The sequence below is a fragment of the Lemur catta genome, chromosome 1, assembly GCF_020740605.2.
Source record: "Lemur catta isolate mLemCat1 chromosome 1, mLemCat1.pri, whole genome shotgun sequence".
In the NCBI taxonomy this organism is placed as follows: Eukaryota; Metazoa; Chordata; class Mammalia; order Primates; family Lemuridae; genus Lemur; species Lemur catta.
The window spans coordinates 40,519,696-40,535,935 of record NC_059128.1 but is presented as its reverse complement, the minus strand read 5'-3'; the positions used below and the strand labels follow the sequence as shown (position 1 = coordinate 40,535,935).

General features: G+C 40.4%; 1 protein-coding gene across 6 annotated transcripts in view; it reads left to right on the top strand.

Annotated features, from left to right (window-relative positions):
- The first annotated feature begins 1,360 nt into the window (after positions 1-1,360).
- KTN1 (kinectin 1) overlaps positions 1,361-16,240 on the top strand; it is a 98,568-nt gene continuing 83,688 nt past the window's right edge. For 3 of the 6 annotated variants that reach the window (XM_045566647.1, XM_045566665.1, XM_045566639.1), the window contains exon 1: positions 1,386-1,494. The gene's annotated coding sequence lies outside the window, so the exon portion shown is untranslated. Of the gene's footprint in view, positions 1,495-2,214; positions 2,359-16,240 lie in introns of those variants that run through there. The other 3 variants (XM_045566657.1, XM_045566624.1, XM_045566631.1) reach the window with 2 other exon arrangements.

Here is a 16,240-nt window from a genome sequence, read left to right as displayed (position 1 = left end):
ACCTAAAACTGGCTTTAGTACTAACCTGAGGAACTTACTGTTTGTAAACTAACCAAGAGCCCTTAAACTCCATTACAGAAATGACACATTTCCCCTTTGTATTAAGAGACTAATGGCTTCCCTTTTCAACAACACTGGATATTCCGGCACACGCTCAGAAGACAGCCGGTACTTCAGAGATAGATTGCTTTGAGGGCATTGGAGCCGCTGAGGGGCTGAGTAATCCTAATGAGAAAGGAAAAAGAGGACGCCTCTGGAGTTAAAATAAGACAGAGTGCATCTTTGGAGAACATAGTGACTGAAGACTGGCAGAATTCTCAACACCTCAGGCTCCTACATACTGCTCAGTTTTCACTTGAACTTTGGAGGTGCTCTAGAAAGCTCAGACAAAAATAATTACAATGTAAATGTACAGTACAGTATACTTTTAATTAGCCCGTATTAAGGAAATTCTCTGTAGGTGTAGAAACTGTTCTGCTGTTCATTCCTTGCAGACTGCTCCTGTTCCTACTTTGTCAGGATATAAGCGGAGGTGATGATGGGTGAGTCCTAATTTTATGTATCTCTGTGCACACGCGAGAAGCGTTTGAGTCATTTTGAGCTCTCACAACATTTGAGGAGAGCTTGGAGGGTTTTGTGTGTGTTCCGGGCAGTGCCAGGCATTCTGTGGGAGATTGATAAGCGATAAATCATGACAATCAACACAACTCATTTGCCAGTAGACCAGGAAGATCGCTGCCATCCTTTTAGCAAACAGCAAACGAATAAGCAGTTCTAGCCAGTCCCTCCTTCCGCGGCAGTTTCTCGCTATTTACCCCGGCTGAATGAATGGCCACCAGCTGGCAGACACAACAGTTTCATAATATTGGCACACAATTTATTTGGGTCGGCTTCTAATTTCTCTCTCCGCTTGTAGCTATGGTTGCCCGAAGGAGAGTTCAGAGACACTCTGGCGACAGAGGAACGGAGGATTTCGTTTTCCAGCGATTTCTGGGGAGAAATCCGGGACAGGCGAAGGGGTGGTGGTGGAAATCTAGCACCCTTTGCTTAAGTTGAAAGAAATCATCCGGTGCGGGGAGCCAGGTGGTGCTTCGGTGGGAGGGCCGAGAGACGACACTAGCCTTGGGTGCAGACAGCAGGGGTCCTGAATGAAGGGGATTCCGCTGAGCTTCCAACCCCAGCGCTCCTGCCCTCCGCCTAGCTGGGGACGTGATCTCGGGAGGAAGCCCCGGAATCCCGAGCCAGCAGGACGCCCGGGAAGCGGCGCGCGGGGGCGGGCGGGCGCCTGTCCCTTTAAGGGGCTGGTCTCCGGGCCCCGCCGGCCCCGACGCCGGGACGTGCCGGGGCCGCCCCGCCCCGCAGCCGCCCGTTTCCTGCCCGGCGGCGCGACGGCACCTAAGTGACTGCGGCGGCGGCGGCGCCTCGGAGCGGGCGGCCCGGGCTGTAGTGCCGGCGCCGCCGCGTCTTCTTGGTCTCCTTTCCCAGCCACGCAGGGTGAGGGCGAGCAGGCCGCACCTGGGCCCGGGCGCCGACCGCGGGGACTGCGGGGGGAGGGTGGCGCCGGCCGCGGGGTCCTGGGCGGGCTGGAGGGCCGCGCCAGGCGGGGGGGGGGGGGTGCGGCCGCGGGGCCCGGACACCGCCCGCTGCCGTCGCCCGCCCGGTAGGCCTCGGGTGTCCGGTCGCCGCCGCCCGGCTGCTGCCCAGGCCAGGACGCCGCCCCGGCCTCGCCGGGCCGCCCGGGGCCCGACCTCAGCTCGGGCGCGGCAGAGGACCCCCCCTCCCAGGACGTCTCCCGAGGGCGAGGTCGGCCTGAGAGGGCCCTAGGGTGACCGAGGCGCCTATTTTTAGCAGGCCTGAGGGCCCCCGGGAGGGATGGCGGATTACCGCCTCCTCGGTCGGTGGACGGAGTGCGCGCGTCTCCGGCGGCGTCCCTGGGCCAGAGCTGGGCCATGCTTACGCCATGCTGGAATTTCAGCCCTCGCCATTCTCTCCGGACACTCAGGGAGCCGGCTCTCCCGAGCTCAGCCTCTTCCCTGGCACCCCTCCCACTGCCCCATCCGTGTCCCTGGGTCGTGGTGGGGGGCGGTTGGGGACGGGCAAGCAGCGTGAGGGGAGAGTTAGGAAAAATCTGTGGACCGCCCTCGAGGCGGGCGAAGTTATCCCTCGCTCTCTCCGAGGGGTGTGTCTTTTTAAGTGATTTCTCCTCCCCCCCCTCCATTTCCAACAATGAGAATTTTGGCCTTGGGGACCTCATCAGAAAACCAAACTGGCGGTCTAGAGAAGTCGTACGGCAGTGAGACACCTGATGTGGAATGTGCAGCCCTGCACGTTGGCGGCGACGGAGGGCGGCGGAGCAGCGTGAGTGCACCGGACACGAGCAGCTCCGGACGCGGGCGGCGGCGCCCTACCCTCGTCCAGCCGCGCCTGGATTAGGTTGAAAGCGGGCTGTTTAATGTTAGCCATTCTTCCTCTTGGGAGGAAGGACGAATCTAAATTCATAACTGTTGGGCCTATACCAGAAACGGATTTCTTAGCAGCCATTTGAATAAGCACTGCTTAAAAAGCTACAGTTGAAGTTAACTGTTCAAAGTTGTGTTTTTTTTTTCCTCCCTGAGATGCTTTGTGGAAAGTTGTGAGAAATTAAGACACCTATAGCCAGCTAAAGATAAGCACCTTGGGGTGCACTAAACGTTCTAAATTGTGTAGGAGTTGATTTAAAGTTTGATTTTGGCTAAATTAGGTTGCACTTGTTTTGTCTTCACGTCGCAGGCAAAGGGCAACAGTGTCTCCAGTTTGGCCAAAAGCTGTTGCTGATGAGACTTGGGATGGTCTTCCCCGGAACAACACTGGAGTACTCTTGAGTTGACTTGTATTTTGGGTAGACATGCCTTGCAATAGACTTTCACATTTGATGTGTTGCTTGGTAAAAAAGGCTCCTTTTTTTCTCTTTCCAAGGATCTAACACAAAATAGCTGGGTTTACTGTTTGTAGGATCCAAGAAAAAGTTCATTCCCTTCCCACCCTAATACTGAGTTAGAAGTGGCTCTTCTAATTTTGTAGACTTCAGCAGACATAACAATATCTTATCGGGTGAGCTTAGATAATAAGGTGTTCTACCTAATTTACCTTTCTGAGACTCATACTGAAACTTAAAACTTAACATATGACAAGACCTATAGAAAATTTTTCCTAAATGTATTAAACACTTCAAAATTATAAAGGATATCAAGGTTTAACCCTTGATGATTCAGGGTCAGCATTATGAAGAACCATTCGTTTATGATGTTGTTTCCAATTTAGATATTTCCATATCCTCCGTTTATATCAGTGGTCTCTTCTGTTTGTTTTTCCCTAAAAATCTTTCACCTAAGGCCACCTTTAGTGTATAAGATTTAATCTGCTTTTGGAAGGGAGATGATTTTAATAATTATATGTTAAGTGTCAGTCAATATGGTTTTTCTGAAGGGCCTAAAAAGTAAAGACTTTTTTGAGGCTTCACTTATAAAGGATGGATGTTAAGATTGTTACTATTGTTAAGTTTGTAACTTGAATTTTACTTGAAATATATGGAAGGTGTGTTTTTAATTGTATGCTTATTTTTTTATAGCCAAGGAATTTTTAATCTAAAAGATCTCTAATATATTGTAACAATTTTAAATTGTTAATAAACTTAATGGCTCCAGGAAGGTTTTGGGTTTCTTAGGTATCTGACCTAATAGGTAATAAAGCAGAATATGTAAATCAGAGAAACCATGCATTCAAATATTGAGGATAACATGAGCTGCTTGCTGTGTTTTTAGCTACTTTGAAGGTAAATCCAAAGTCTACTTAGAGGCTAGAAGCAAGTAACTTTGTCTAGAAGTGATACTGATGATCACTCATAAAGTTGCATTTCATTGCTTTCTCTTCTTGTGAACATGACTTTGGGTGTCTCAATCAGAGAAATGTAATTTATATGCAAATCACTGGGAAACATTGATTTAAATATGAATATAAGCTATTTCTTTCTATAAATAGACAAAAGAGTAAGGGGGAAAACCTTAAGTGCCGTGCCCTAAGGAGTTTCATTAACTTTCTGTATATCTGAGGTCTAGAAAAAGAAAAGCGATGACAGTTTATAACTGTGTGCCAGGCTGTTGTGCTTAAATGTATTTTTGGTCTTTGAGAGCAGTGGCAGTGGAAACTATTTAGGCTATCTTCTTTTTTTAAAAATGGTATAGGTTTTTAAATGGTTTTATGTAAAAAGAAAATAGGCAAAATATACTTTTAATACGAAGAAGAGTTTTAGTAGAGACTCCAATAGAAAATATAATATTCCTAGGAAATATATAAGAAATGCTCATCTCCTTTTTAAAAACTTATTTAATATTTTACATATCATCTTAACTACTACAGGCTGAGAACTTTTAATTTTTTTTTTTTTTTTTTTTTGAGACAGAGTCTCTCTTGCCGGGGCTAGATAGAGTGCTGCATGGCGTCAACTTGGCTGACAGCAACCTCAAATTCCTGGGCTCAAGCGATCCTCCTGCCTCAGCCTCCCTAGTAGCTGGGACTACAGGCATGTTCCACCATGCCCGGCTAATTTTTTCTATAATTTCTTTCTATTTTTAGTAGAGATGGGGGTCTTGCTTTTGCTCAGGCTGGTCTCGAACTCCTGACCTCGAGCAATCCTCCTGCCTCGGCCTCCCAGAGTGCTAGAATTACAGGCATGAGCCACTGCGCCCAGCCCAGGCTAAGAATTTTTTTTTTTTTTTTTTTTGAGACAGAGCCTCGCTTTGTTGCCCAGGCTAGTATGAGTGCCGTGGCGTCAGCCTAGCTCACAGCAACCTCAGACTCCTTGGCTTAAGCGATCCTACTGCCTCAGCCTCCCGAGTAGCTGGGACTACAGGCATGCGCCACTATGGCTGGCTAATTTTTTCTATATAGATTTTTAGTTGGCCATATAATTTCTTTCTATTTTTAGTAGAGATGGGGTCTCACTCTTGCTCAGGCTGGTCTCGAACTCCTGACCTCAAGCGATCCACCCGCCTCGGCCTCCCAGAGTGCTAGGATTACAGGCGTGAGCCACCGCGCCTGGCCCAGGCTAAGAACTTTTAACTGTTAACTTAAATCTGGTTTCAGCAAAGTGATTTGTACACTAAATGTAGCTTAATTATTTACACTTGTCTTTTTCAGGACCACCTACTTTTTGGGTTCTCTCTTAATTGCTTTGCTCATTCTGTAATATCTTAGTGGGTCATCTTGTACTCTTAAAGTTGATATGCTTATTCTTTGGTTCACTTTTCTTTTTATATTCCTGTGGTGATCTCATCACTAATTACTTTGCTCATGCAGTATTTATGGGTCATCCTCTACTCTTGAAGTTAACATGCTTAGTCTTTGGTTCACTTTTCTTTTTATATTCCTCTGGCGATCTCATCCAGTGTCATAGCTTTAAATACCTATATACTGATGGCTCTCATATTTATATCTCCAGCCTGGACTTCCCTCCTGTACTCCAGACAACCTGTTAGATGTATTCTTTTGGAGGTACAGTGGTCAACTCAAACTAAACTTACATATTCCTTTTTAAACCTACCTCAGGTGCAGCCTAACCCATCTGTTCTGATGGCAGTTCTATCCACCATTCAGGCAAAAAAAAAGTTGGAGTTATTCCTGACTTATCTCTTTCACACTTGACATTCTGTGCTCTATCTTATTTTGAAAATATATCCAGAATCCAATCACTTCTTACTACCTCCACTGCTTACCGTCCTGGTCCAAGCTGTTATCTCTTATCTAGATTTCTGCAGTTAGCCTCCTAACTGGTCTCCCTGCTTCTACACTAGCTCCCTACAGTCTTTTCAACACAGCAACCACATCCTATCACTTGTCTTTTTAAAACTGTGCAATGACTTCCTATATGCAGAGTAAAAGCCGAAGTTCTTATGGCCTGTAAGGCCTTACAGAATCTGGTCACTCCCACTCTCCCCATTCCCCCTTACATCTAAGGTCGGCTACTATTCTTCCTCCTGCTTATATCCTTCCAGCCTCACTGGGTGTCTTAGGGCCATTACACTGGCTGTTGCCCCTCCTTGGATTAAAAGTGATACTTGTATGGCTTATTCCCTTCTCTCCTTCAAGTCTTTGCTCTTTAAATGTCAATTTCTCAAAGAGGTCTGCCTTTTTTATTTAAAACTACTCTCCCCTATTTTTGATCCCTGTACCCTGCTCCATTTTCTCCATAGCACTTGTCATCTTCTGTCAGACTATATAATTTTCATATTGATTGTGTTTATTGTCTTTCCCCCTGTCCCCCAAACACACACTATAACATAACCTCTATGAGGGCAGGGCTTTTTGTCTTGTTTTGTTTGTTGATGGATCCTAAGAGTTTAGGGCAGTGTTTGGCATGTAGCAGTTGCTTGATAAGGATTTGTTGAACAAATAAATTAAATCTTTTTCCTGCAATCCTTCCTTTGATGGATACCACATTCTTGGATACATGTTCCTTTCCTCTTTTAGGAACTGTCAGAGCAGAAGAACTTGTCAGGGAGCAATTAGAAACCCCTTGGTAGAGGGAGTGATGTTAGAATGTGGTGAGAACCTCTTATCTGCCCCACATGATTAGGGCCATTGGTTAACTAATTCAAAAAGTTGGTGAAAGCAGGACTCAAAATATATGTGTACTTTAATGTTTTCACTTAAAACATTTAATTTTACTTTTATTTGTCTATCTTTATTTAGACCAATCTCTTTTCTTAGAGTAGGGGGTATCTTGATTTTCTTTCCACAAATTGTACCCTACAAACATTATCTATGATTTCTGGTATTGGTTTCTTTAAAGTGTAATAAAAATGTAGACACTGTGAAACTCTCCAAGTACAAGATCCTTCTAGATTTTTCCAGCTTTTCATTAAGGCCTTCCAAAGGATTTAACTTAGTTTTCATAGAAATAGACCTTTTGACTTTATTCTCTTATTTAATGGATTTGTAGAAGTAAGCAGGTAGGAAGAGTACACTGTTAGCAAGAAGCATTTAGCTTTCCATAAACACCAGCCCATTTATTTTTACAAAGGTGGAGAAGGACAGTTAATCCAGTGAGAAGTCCTTTAAGACAGCTTCCACTTTGAATAGGTTTCATAGGGACCATAGAATCATAGCAGGTACCATTAATAGAGGAAAATGTCATTTATCTATATTTATTTTGAGTAACATTTACAATTAGTTATCAGAACTTATGGTGAGTTTCATTTACTACATTGTGTATCAAGAGACTTGATGTTAAGCTACATTCTCACTGAAAAATGTGGGACAATTATTATTCTTACACAAGTCATTTGAGTTGCCAAGGAAACAGTCTGGTCTGGTGTAATAAGCTGGAAGTCAGTCATTAGGAGACCTACAGGTCTTAGACCTTATTAACTCTAAGGTTTTATACAAGTTCTTTATTGCTCAGTTCTTTAATTACATAACATTGTGTTGTGTAGTCGAGTGGGGGTGCTGGGGAGTCTGAAGAACTTGGGTTTGAATTTGGTTTTGCTATTTAGCGCTACTTGCTGCTCCTGTGATCTAATCTATCTTAAACTGCCCGAAACTCATTAAGTCATCATGTTATTATCTTAGTAGTTGCTACATAAGTGATAACTAGCATTAGAGTGTTGATTTCCTGTTAGATTCTGTAAATACTTTATGTGCAGTATCATATTTAATCCTCTCAGCAACCTTATGAGGTAGGTACTATTTGGTGGAAACTAGGGAGACGGGTTAAATAATTTGTTCAAAGACACAACAAATAAGAGAAGGAGCCTGAATTTTAACTGAGGCATTTTGACTTTATAGCCCATTCTTACATATTGAGCTGTTTTATAAGAATGCTTTCTGAAAGAAATAAAGCACTGTCCATGTGCAGTTGTCTAATGTTAGGTGTTTGAAAGCTAATTTAAAGTTATAAAGATATTCTCCCTCCTGGAATTAGAGGATTAACTCTTAAAACTAGTGATTTAAATTTTAAGACTTGAAATTTTTCAAGTGGAGAAAATAGTGAAAGCTACATAAAACCACATGCTATAAAATGTTTTATATGGAAAGCAGTGGATAGACTGCTTAGTTTCTAAGACATTTTTTCAGTCCGAATTCCTGTGTATGTGCATTATGAGTTACTCATGTGATCTTGTAGACATTGCTCAGTGGTTATCTCCGAAAGGCCAACTGTAATCACTCTACCTAAAATGCATATCCTCTCTATTTTTTGTCACAGCCTTATTTTTTTTCATTGCACTGTCATTACCTGATGTGTAATATATGCTTATTTGTTTATATGCTTGATTTGTCCTTCACCTACAAGACTATAACAATTTGAGGCAGAGGCTTTGTCTTGTTCGTCACTGTGAACTATGTTTCTGGCACTTAGGTACTGCTCAGTTTGAATGAATGGATTGCCTGATGTGTAAAAATTAGGACTCATTGAGCCTTCTGCTTTACTTGTCATTTGTGCCATTCTTCTTCTTTATTAGCATGGCTGAGTGGTATTTGGAATGCCATGTAAAGTTGAAACTCCAAGAATAAGGATTTCAGGCTTACTCTGGGAGAATGGAATAGAAAAAAACTTAAAAGACAAATTTCAGCAAAGTACTTGCGCTTAGTACCAGTTAATCTCGTTGGTCAATAATGTAAGTGTTCTGAGTGGAATCTGTACATAAATAATTTAGTGACTGCATGTGTTTAGTTCTAGGTATCTTTTGAAATAAAGTTGGACAAGCTAAGCTGTGCACTGAAAGCTCCCCGGTGTTCTGAATGCTGTGTTGCTGAACATTCAAGATGTTTCCTTAAATCTTTAATATCCACACACAGGTTGAATTCATTTGTGTGCCACTGACCTGTACTTGCCTGGTTTATTGGGAAGTCATGTTCATTTGAAATGTGTTCTATAATTATTTTACATAATTTTCATGACCTGGATGTCTGAGGTTGGCTGAATGTCATGATTTCTGTGAAGTGAATTTCTCAAGCTTATCATTATTTAGTGTTCTTATTTCTGGGTACAGTTGCAGCTACTGTGATGTATAATCTTTGTAGTTGATACTCCATTGCTGATGAATGGGGACTCATTTCTTAAATAACTTTCAGTTTGACACAGATGTTTACTGTAATTTAAATTTAAATTGAGTCTTTTGTAAAAATGGCTTAGTTCTTTTGTGCTTTTTCTTTTTTTGGTCTGAAAAATTGGATTTTGTTTTAACTTGAAGAAAGTATTTCTGAGCTTGAAATTTTTGGAGCACTTTTTGAGTAAATTATACAGTTAATCTTTAAACAATGTGTAATTAGGATGCTGACCCTCTGCACTGTCAAAAACCCAAGTATAACTTTTTTTTTTTTTTTTGAGACAGAGTCTCACTCTGTTGCCCAGGCTAGAATGAGTGCCGTGGCATCAGCCTAGCTCATAGCAACCTCAAACTCCTGGGCTCAAGTGATCCTTCTGCCTCAGCCTCCCCAGTAGCTGGGACTACAGGCATGCGCCACCATGCCCGGCTAATTTTTTCTCTCTATATTTTTAGCTGTCCATATAATTTCTTTCTATTTTTAGTAGAGACAGGGTCTTGCTCTTGCTCAGGCTGGTCTCGAACTCCTGAGCTCCAACGATCTGCCCGCCTCAGCCTCCCAGAGTGCTAGGATTACAGGCGTGAGCCACCGTGCCCGGCCCCAAGTATAACTTTTGACTCCTAAAAACTACTCTTACCTACTGTTGACTGGAAGCCTTACTGATAACAGTCAGTTAACACTTATTTATATTATAGACTGTATTCTTATAATAAAGTAAGCTAGGGAAAAGAAAAACTTATTAAAAGCATAAAGAGGAAAATAAATTTATAGTACTGTACTGTATTCATTGATACTGTAAGTTTGTCATCTGTGTACAAGATGAATCATCTGTTTGAAATGGTGAGCAAACTGCAGCTGCAGATTTTGTCTATGGTACATATCAAGCAGTTCAACTTTTTCTTGTAATGTGGTGACTTTCTCTGCTTATGAGCACTTCTAGCATCACTAGTGGCACTTCCTATGGGTCCCATGATGTTATTGAAGGTTTATGGCATTGCATTAGACACAATGAAAAATAACGCAAGAGCTGTGAGAGATTACTTTTTACTGTAATACGCAATTTACTGGGGAGAAAAACTGCTCACGTGGAGATGATTGGTTTCTTACAGTGTTTTAAATGAGTACTTGCCACATTTGAGCTTACTACAATAGCAAGAGAAAGTGGCTACAAAATTACATAGCCACCTATGTACATATTGTATTACTGTAATAATTTTATGCAGTTTTGATTTAGTACTGCATATTTATGTTTGCTTTACGGTTCTTATGACTGGACTGAGAATGGCATCATATACATGTGTGCATGTCTGATAAATTTTAACTTTCTGGCTGGGTGCAATGGCTCGCATCTGTAATCCCAGCACTTTGGCAGGCCGAGGTGGGAGGATTATTTGAGAACAGGAGTTCAAGACCAGCCTGGGCAACATAGTAAAACTCCGTCTCTACAAAAAGTGAAAAAATTAGCTGGGTGTGGCAGCTTATCCTTGTATTCCTGGCCTCCTGTGGAGGCTGAAGTGGAGAATTATTTGAGCCAAAGGGGTTCCAGGCTGCAGTGAGCTATGGTGATGCCATTTCACTCCAGCCTGGGCGAAAGAGTGAGTCCTGTCTGTTTAAAAAATTTTTTTAAAAACTTTTTAAATTTGTGTATATTTTATGATTGTAGATGGTAAAATAGACTAGCATCTATATATATTTTATGCATTTGTGACATTATTTTTTTTGGATATTTCTAGGCCATGTGGTTTGTGAGTTTTTTCAAATTGTTGCAAATCTTTAAAAAAATTTTCAGTATACTTATTGAAAAAAATCCACATGTAAGTAGACTTGCACAGTTCAAACTTGTGTAGTTTAGGGGTCATCTGTACATTAAAGGTTAGCTTTGGGATTGTGTGTAAAATATAGACCATGCACTTACCTTGTTTGTAATTATGGAGAGAAAAGAAATAATTCATAAATATAAATTAGTTGTAAAATGAACAAAGTTGAATTTTTGTTTACTCTTCTAGCATTAATTACAAGGCATAAGTTGGTACTTATATCTTCTCAGTGTTATGTAGCATTCATTTAAGCAAAAAATTCCAGCAACATTTAAAATGAATGTTGGTATAAAGAGAAGCTTTGGTTATTACTCTTGGTTACTGTGTCCGCCTAATTTCTTACTTTAAAAAAATTTATTTATTTATTTATTTATTTATTTATTTATTTATTTATTTATTTATTTATTTATTTATTTTTGAGACAGAGTCTCGCTCTGTTGCCCAGGCTAGAGTGAGTGCCGTGGTGTCAGCCTAGCTCACAGCAACCTCAAACTCCTGGGCTTAAGCGATCCTACTGCCTCAGCCTCCCGAGTAGCTGGGACTACAGGCATGCGCCACCATGCCCGGCTAATTTTTTCTATATATATTTTTAGTTTGCCAGATAATTTTGTTTCTATTTTTAGTAGAGACGGGGTCTTGCTCAGGCTGGTCTTGAACTCCTGATCTCCAGCGATCCGCCCGCCTCGGCCTCCCAGAGTGCTAGGATTATAGGCGTGAGCCACCGCGCCCGGTCTATTTATTTATTTATTTATTATTATTATTTTTGAGACAGAGTCTTAACTCTGTTGCTTGGGCTAGAGTGCCGTGGTGTCAGCCTCGCTCACAGCAACCTCAAACTCCTGGGCTCAAGCAATCCTCCTGCCTCAGCCTCCCAAGTAGCTGGGACTAGAGGCATGTGCCACCATGCCCAGCTAATTTTTTTGTATCTATTTTTAGCTGTCCATATAATTTCTTTCTATTTTTAGTGGAGATGGGGTCTCGGTCTTGTTCAGGTCGGTCTTGAACTCCTGAGCTCAAACAATCTGCCTGCCTTGGGCTCCAGAGTGCTAGGATTACAGGCGTGAGTCACTGCGCCCCGCCCCTTCTAATTTCTTGAGGCGTCTTTGTACTAAGTCAAGAAAACACTAGGTAGTTTTTGTAAAAATTTTTATAGATTCCTTATTTTAAAGCAGGGGTCCCCAACCTATAGTGAGTTGTATAATATTTCATTGTATATTACAATGTAATAATAATAGAAATAAAGTACACAATAAATGTAATGCGCTTGAATCATCCTGAAACCATCCCCGTACCCCATTGGTCCATGGAAAAATTGTCTTCCATGAAAACAGTCCCTGGTACTAAAAAGGTTGGGAATCACTGTTTTAAAGTATTTTTTTGAAAAGTATTTTCTTTCTTTTCTTCCATTCTCTTTGTTTTTTGATACAGAGTCTCACTCTTTTGCCCTGGGGAGAGTGCAGTGACTTCATCATAGCTCACAGCAACCTCAAACTCCTGGGCTCAAGTGATCAATCCTCCTGCTTCAGCCTCCTGAGTAGCTGGTACTATAGGCGCACATCACAACGCCCAGCTAACTTTTTCTATTTTTGGTAGAGACTGTATCGGTCTTCCTCAGGCTGTTCTCTAACTCCTGAGCTCAAGTGATCCTTCTGCCTCGGCCTCCCAGAGTGCTAGGATTGGGGGTTTGAGGCCACTGCATCTGGCCTAAAGTATTTTCTTTTTTTTGGGAAAATTTGTTTCAAAGTATGCATAACTTTCTACAGTTATTCAGCACTGTCATTGTATAAATGAAGAATCGGGGAAGTTTATGCCTGTTTGCTTGTTTGTTTTAATTTATGTTTATCTCTTCCTAGTTGTCTTTTTATTGTTTGGTTGAAAGTTAAAACAAATATTAAATGATTCAGATGTATAAGAATACAGAATGTATATGTACAGTTTAAAGATTAAATATAGGCCGGGCGCGGTGGCTCACGCCTGTAATCCTAGCTCTGGGAGGCCGAGGCGGGTGGATCGCTCGAGGTCAGGAGTTCGAGACCAGCCTGAGCAAGAGTGAGACCCCGTCTCTACTAAAAATAGAAAGAAATTATCTGGCCAACTAAAAATATATATACAAAAAAAAAATTAGCCGGGCATGGTGGCTCATACCTGTAGTCCCAGCTACTCGGGAGGCTGAGGCAGTAGGATCGCTTAAGCCCGGGAGTTTGAGGTTGCTGTGAGCTAGGCTGATGCCACGGCACTCACTCTAGCCCGGGCAACAAAGTGAGACTCTGTCTCAAAAAAAAAAAAAAAAAAAAAGATTAAATATAAAATGAATACCTGTGTGCTGAACACCTGTGTACCTTTCTCTCAGCTTTATTTAAAATTTTCTTTTAAAAATTAAATACATATAAAATATTTATATAATATGTGTAAGATACAGACACAATGAACAGTCTGTACCTAGTTTAATAACGTTATCGTAACTTTTTATTCTTTTATGTACTTCCCCCAGAGTAACTACTATCTTTCTTATCTTTGCTTTTCTTTTAGTTTTGCCACATCTGTTTATATCCCTAAACTATTTTTTTTGTTCTCTTTTTGCACTTTAAAAATAGGATCCTTCTGTATGAGTTTATTTGCAGCTCCCCATTTTCCTTCAACTTTATGGTCCTAATATTCTTTCACCATGTTGTATGTAGCTCAAATTCATTTCCTTTCACTGCTGTGTGGAATTTCATCATATGAATATTTTACAGTTGATCTATTTTCTGTTGTCTGTTGATGGACATTTGGGTTTCCAGGGTTTTTTTTTGGTTACCATAAACAGTACTGCTATGAACACCTTGCATAGGTCTATTGGTTGCACTTTAGTGTCTCTATGATAGTGTTTTTTCAAATTTTCTGTTACCACTCACACTAAGAAACATTTTTTATGACTCAGTACATTATCAAGTGTACACCTATATAACAAAAAAAGTTTCCTGAAATACAGCTTCTGTGCAATACTATGCTATTTTGTTTCATTAGAAATAAAAATGCTAGTCAAGACATAAGTTTTTTGCTGTCTACTAAGGAGTTGAGACTTAACAGTTTGAATAAATTATTTTGGGGCTTATAGCTAGCTAGGAGTGGAATTGTTGGATTGTAGGAGATAAACATTTTCAGCTTTACTAGGTAGTTCTAAGTTGTTTTCCAATGTAAATGTACCAGTTTATTCCCCTCACCTGTGTATACATGTGATAGCTCCATGTTCTTATACTTGAAGTTAGCCTATTGTGTATGAATTGTTATCTTGTAGATTTTTTATTTCCAATTACTGAGGGAAAGCATCTTGTTAGTGTTTGCTGGACATTTTTATTTCCTTTTCTCTGAAATGGCTGTTCATTTTTGTGTTGAGTTTGTCTTTTTGGTTGGTAGGAGTTCTTCATATGTTCTGAATACTGTTAATAATTCTTTGCCAATTATGTGTCACAGTGTCTTCTCCCACTTTGGCTTGTCTTCTCACTTTCTTTTGGTGTCTCTATTAAAAGTTTACAGTTTCAATTTAGTTGAATTTGTTAAAAGGAAAACTTTAGACAAATTTAACAGAGTTTAATTGAGCAAAGAACGATTTATGAATCGGGCAGCCCCATGAACTAGAATAGGTTCAGAGATGACTCTGACACTGCTGTATAGCTAGAGGGGATATATGGACAGGAAAAGGAAGTTGACATACAGAAAATGGAAGTGAGGTACAGAAACAGCTGGATTATTTGAACACTGTTTGAACATTTGGCTGCTGTTTGAAATGTGGCCTTTGTGATTGGCTAAGACTGGGCTACTTGTTACAAGATAAGGTTACAGTCTGTTTACACATCCAGTTAGGTTATAGTTCATTGTGTACAAAGAAACCTTGAGGCCACATTTAAAATATGTAAGACAGCTTTAGGCTAAACTTAATTTAACAAATTTTCTATTTTCCTTTTTTAAGGGCTCAAATGTGTTTATTTTCTAGATACTCTGAAATAATTCGAGTTAATAGTTCACTAGAATATGGAGTTATTTTGAGGATTGCTTCTACACTTTGCTTTTAGAGTCTTAAGAAAATAATTACCGTTAACTATTGAACAACATGGGTTTTGAACCACATGGGTCCATTTATACGTGGAGCGGGATGGGAAACCCGCATATATAGGCTGTGGGACTTGAGTATGCTAGGGATTTTGAAGGATTAGGGGAGTAGGGTAGAGGGGATGTCCTGGAACCAATCCTCTGAATATACTGAGGGACTACTGTATGTAGACATGGTTTTTTAAAAAGTTTGGATAGAATTAATCAGTAAATTTTGAAGTCTCCCCTCTTCTGCAGCTCTTAAATGACATTGTAAGACTTTTGTAAACATTTCAGTGATGCCAGTGTTTGCATGTGGTTTTCCTAAATTGTTATGGACATTTGTTGTGAAGAAGCTCACTGTGCTTGCTGTCTTGCAGTTTTGCCACAGCGCTCTGGAAGTGTGGACAAACTTCTGTATATCCAGCTGGTACTCAGAATATACTTAAATGTGAGGAATCAGATCTTTCTTTAATTTTGGAAAATTTTCACCTCTTTAAATATTGCTTGTGTTATTTTCGCTTTTCTTCTCTTTGAGTAGACCTATGTTGGAGTCTCTTAGTTTACCCTTTGTGTCTCTTAATTGCTCTGTCAATTTTTTTCCTCTTTTCTGTGTCTTGTACCAGATGAATTAATTCATTACTCTCTAGTAATTTACCAATTCTTTTTTCTGTCCAGTCTAGACTTTATTCTACCTATTGAATCTAAGTGCTGGTATCTACAATTTTCATTTCTTAGATTTCAAATTGCTGCTTCTTATTCATCTGTCTCAATTCTGTTTTTGTTTTATAACCTTTTTGCTACTTAAAAACTCTCCTTATCTCTCTGCTTCTTCAACATGTTCAAATTTAAAAATCTTTGTCAGACTGTTTCATAAAACTAATACTATCTGATGTGAATTCATGATTTTATTGGTGATTTGTTCTCATTAAATTTCTTCCTATGTTTTGTATTTAAACTCTGAATTGGTTGCTGTTGGATCAACTCATGATTTTGACAACTAGTAAATAAAAAGAAATAAGCATTTTCCCTCTGTGATTTATGTCTTGCGATAACCAGAAAGGTCATAAGTTTCTATAGATATTCTATCTAATAAAGAAGGAATGATAGACTGTCTCCATTTTGTATCTCCTAATGAATGATGTCTAGACAAAGATCACCAGTAGCTAGCTGCTCGTACCACAGAGACATCCATGTTAGGTACTTCCTGATGGAAATGTGCCACACTGTGCATTAATCTTACACTAAAATCAAAACTGACAGAAAAATTTGTT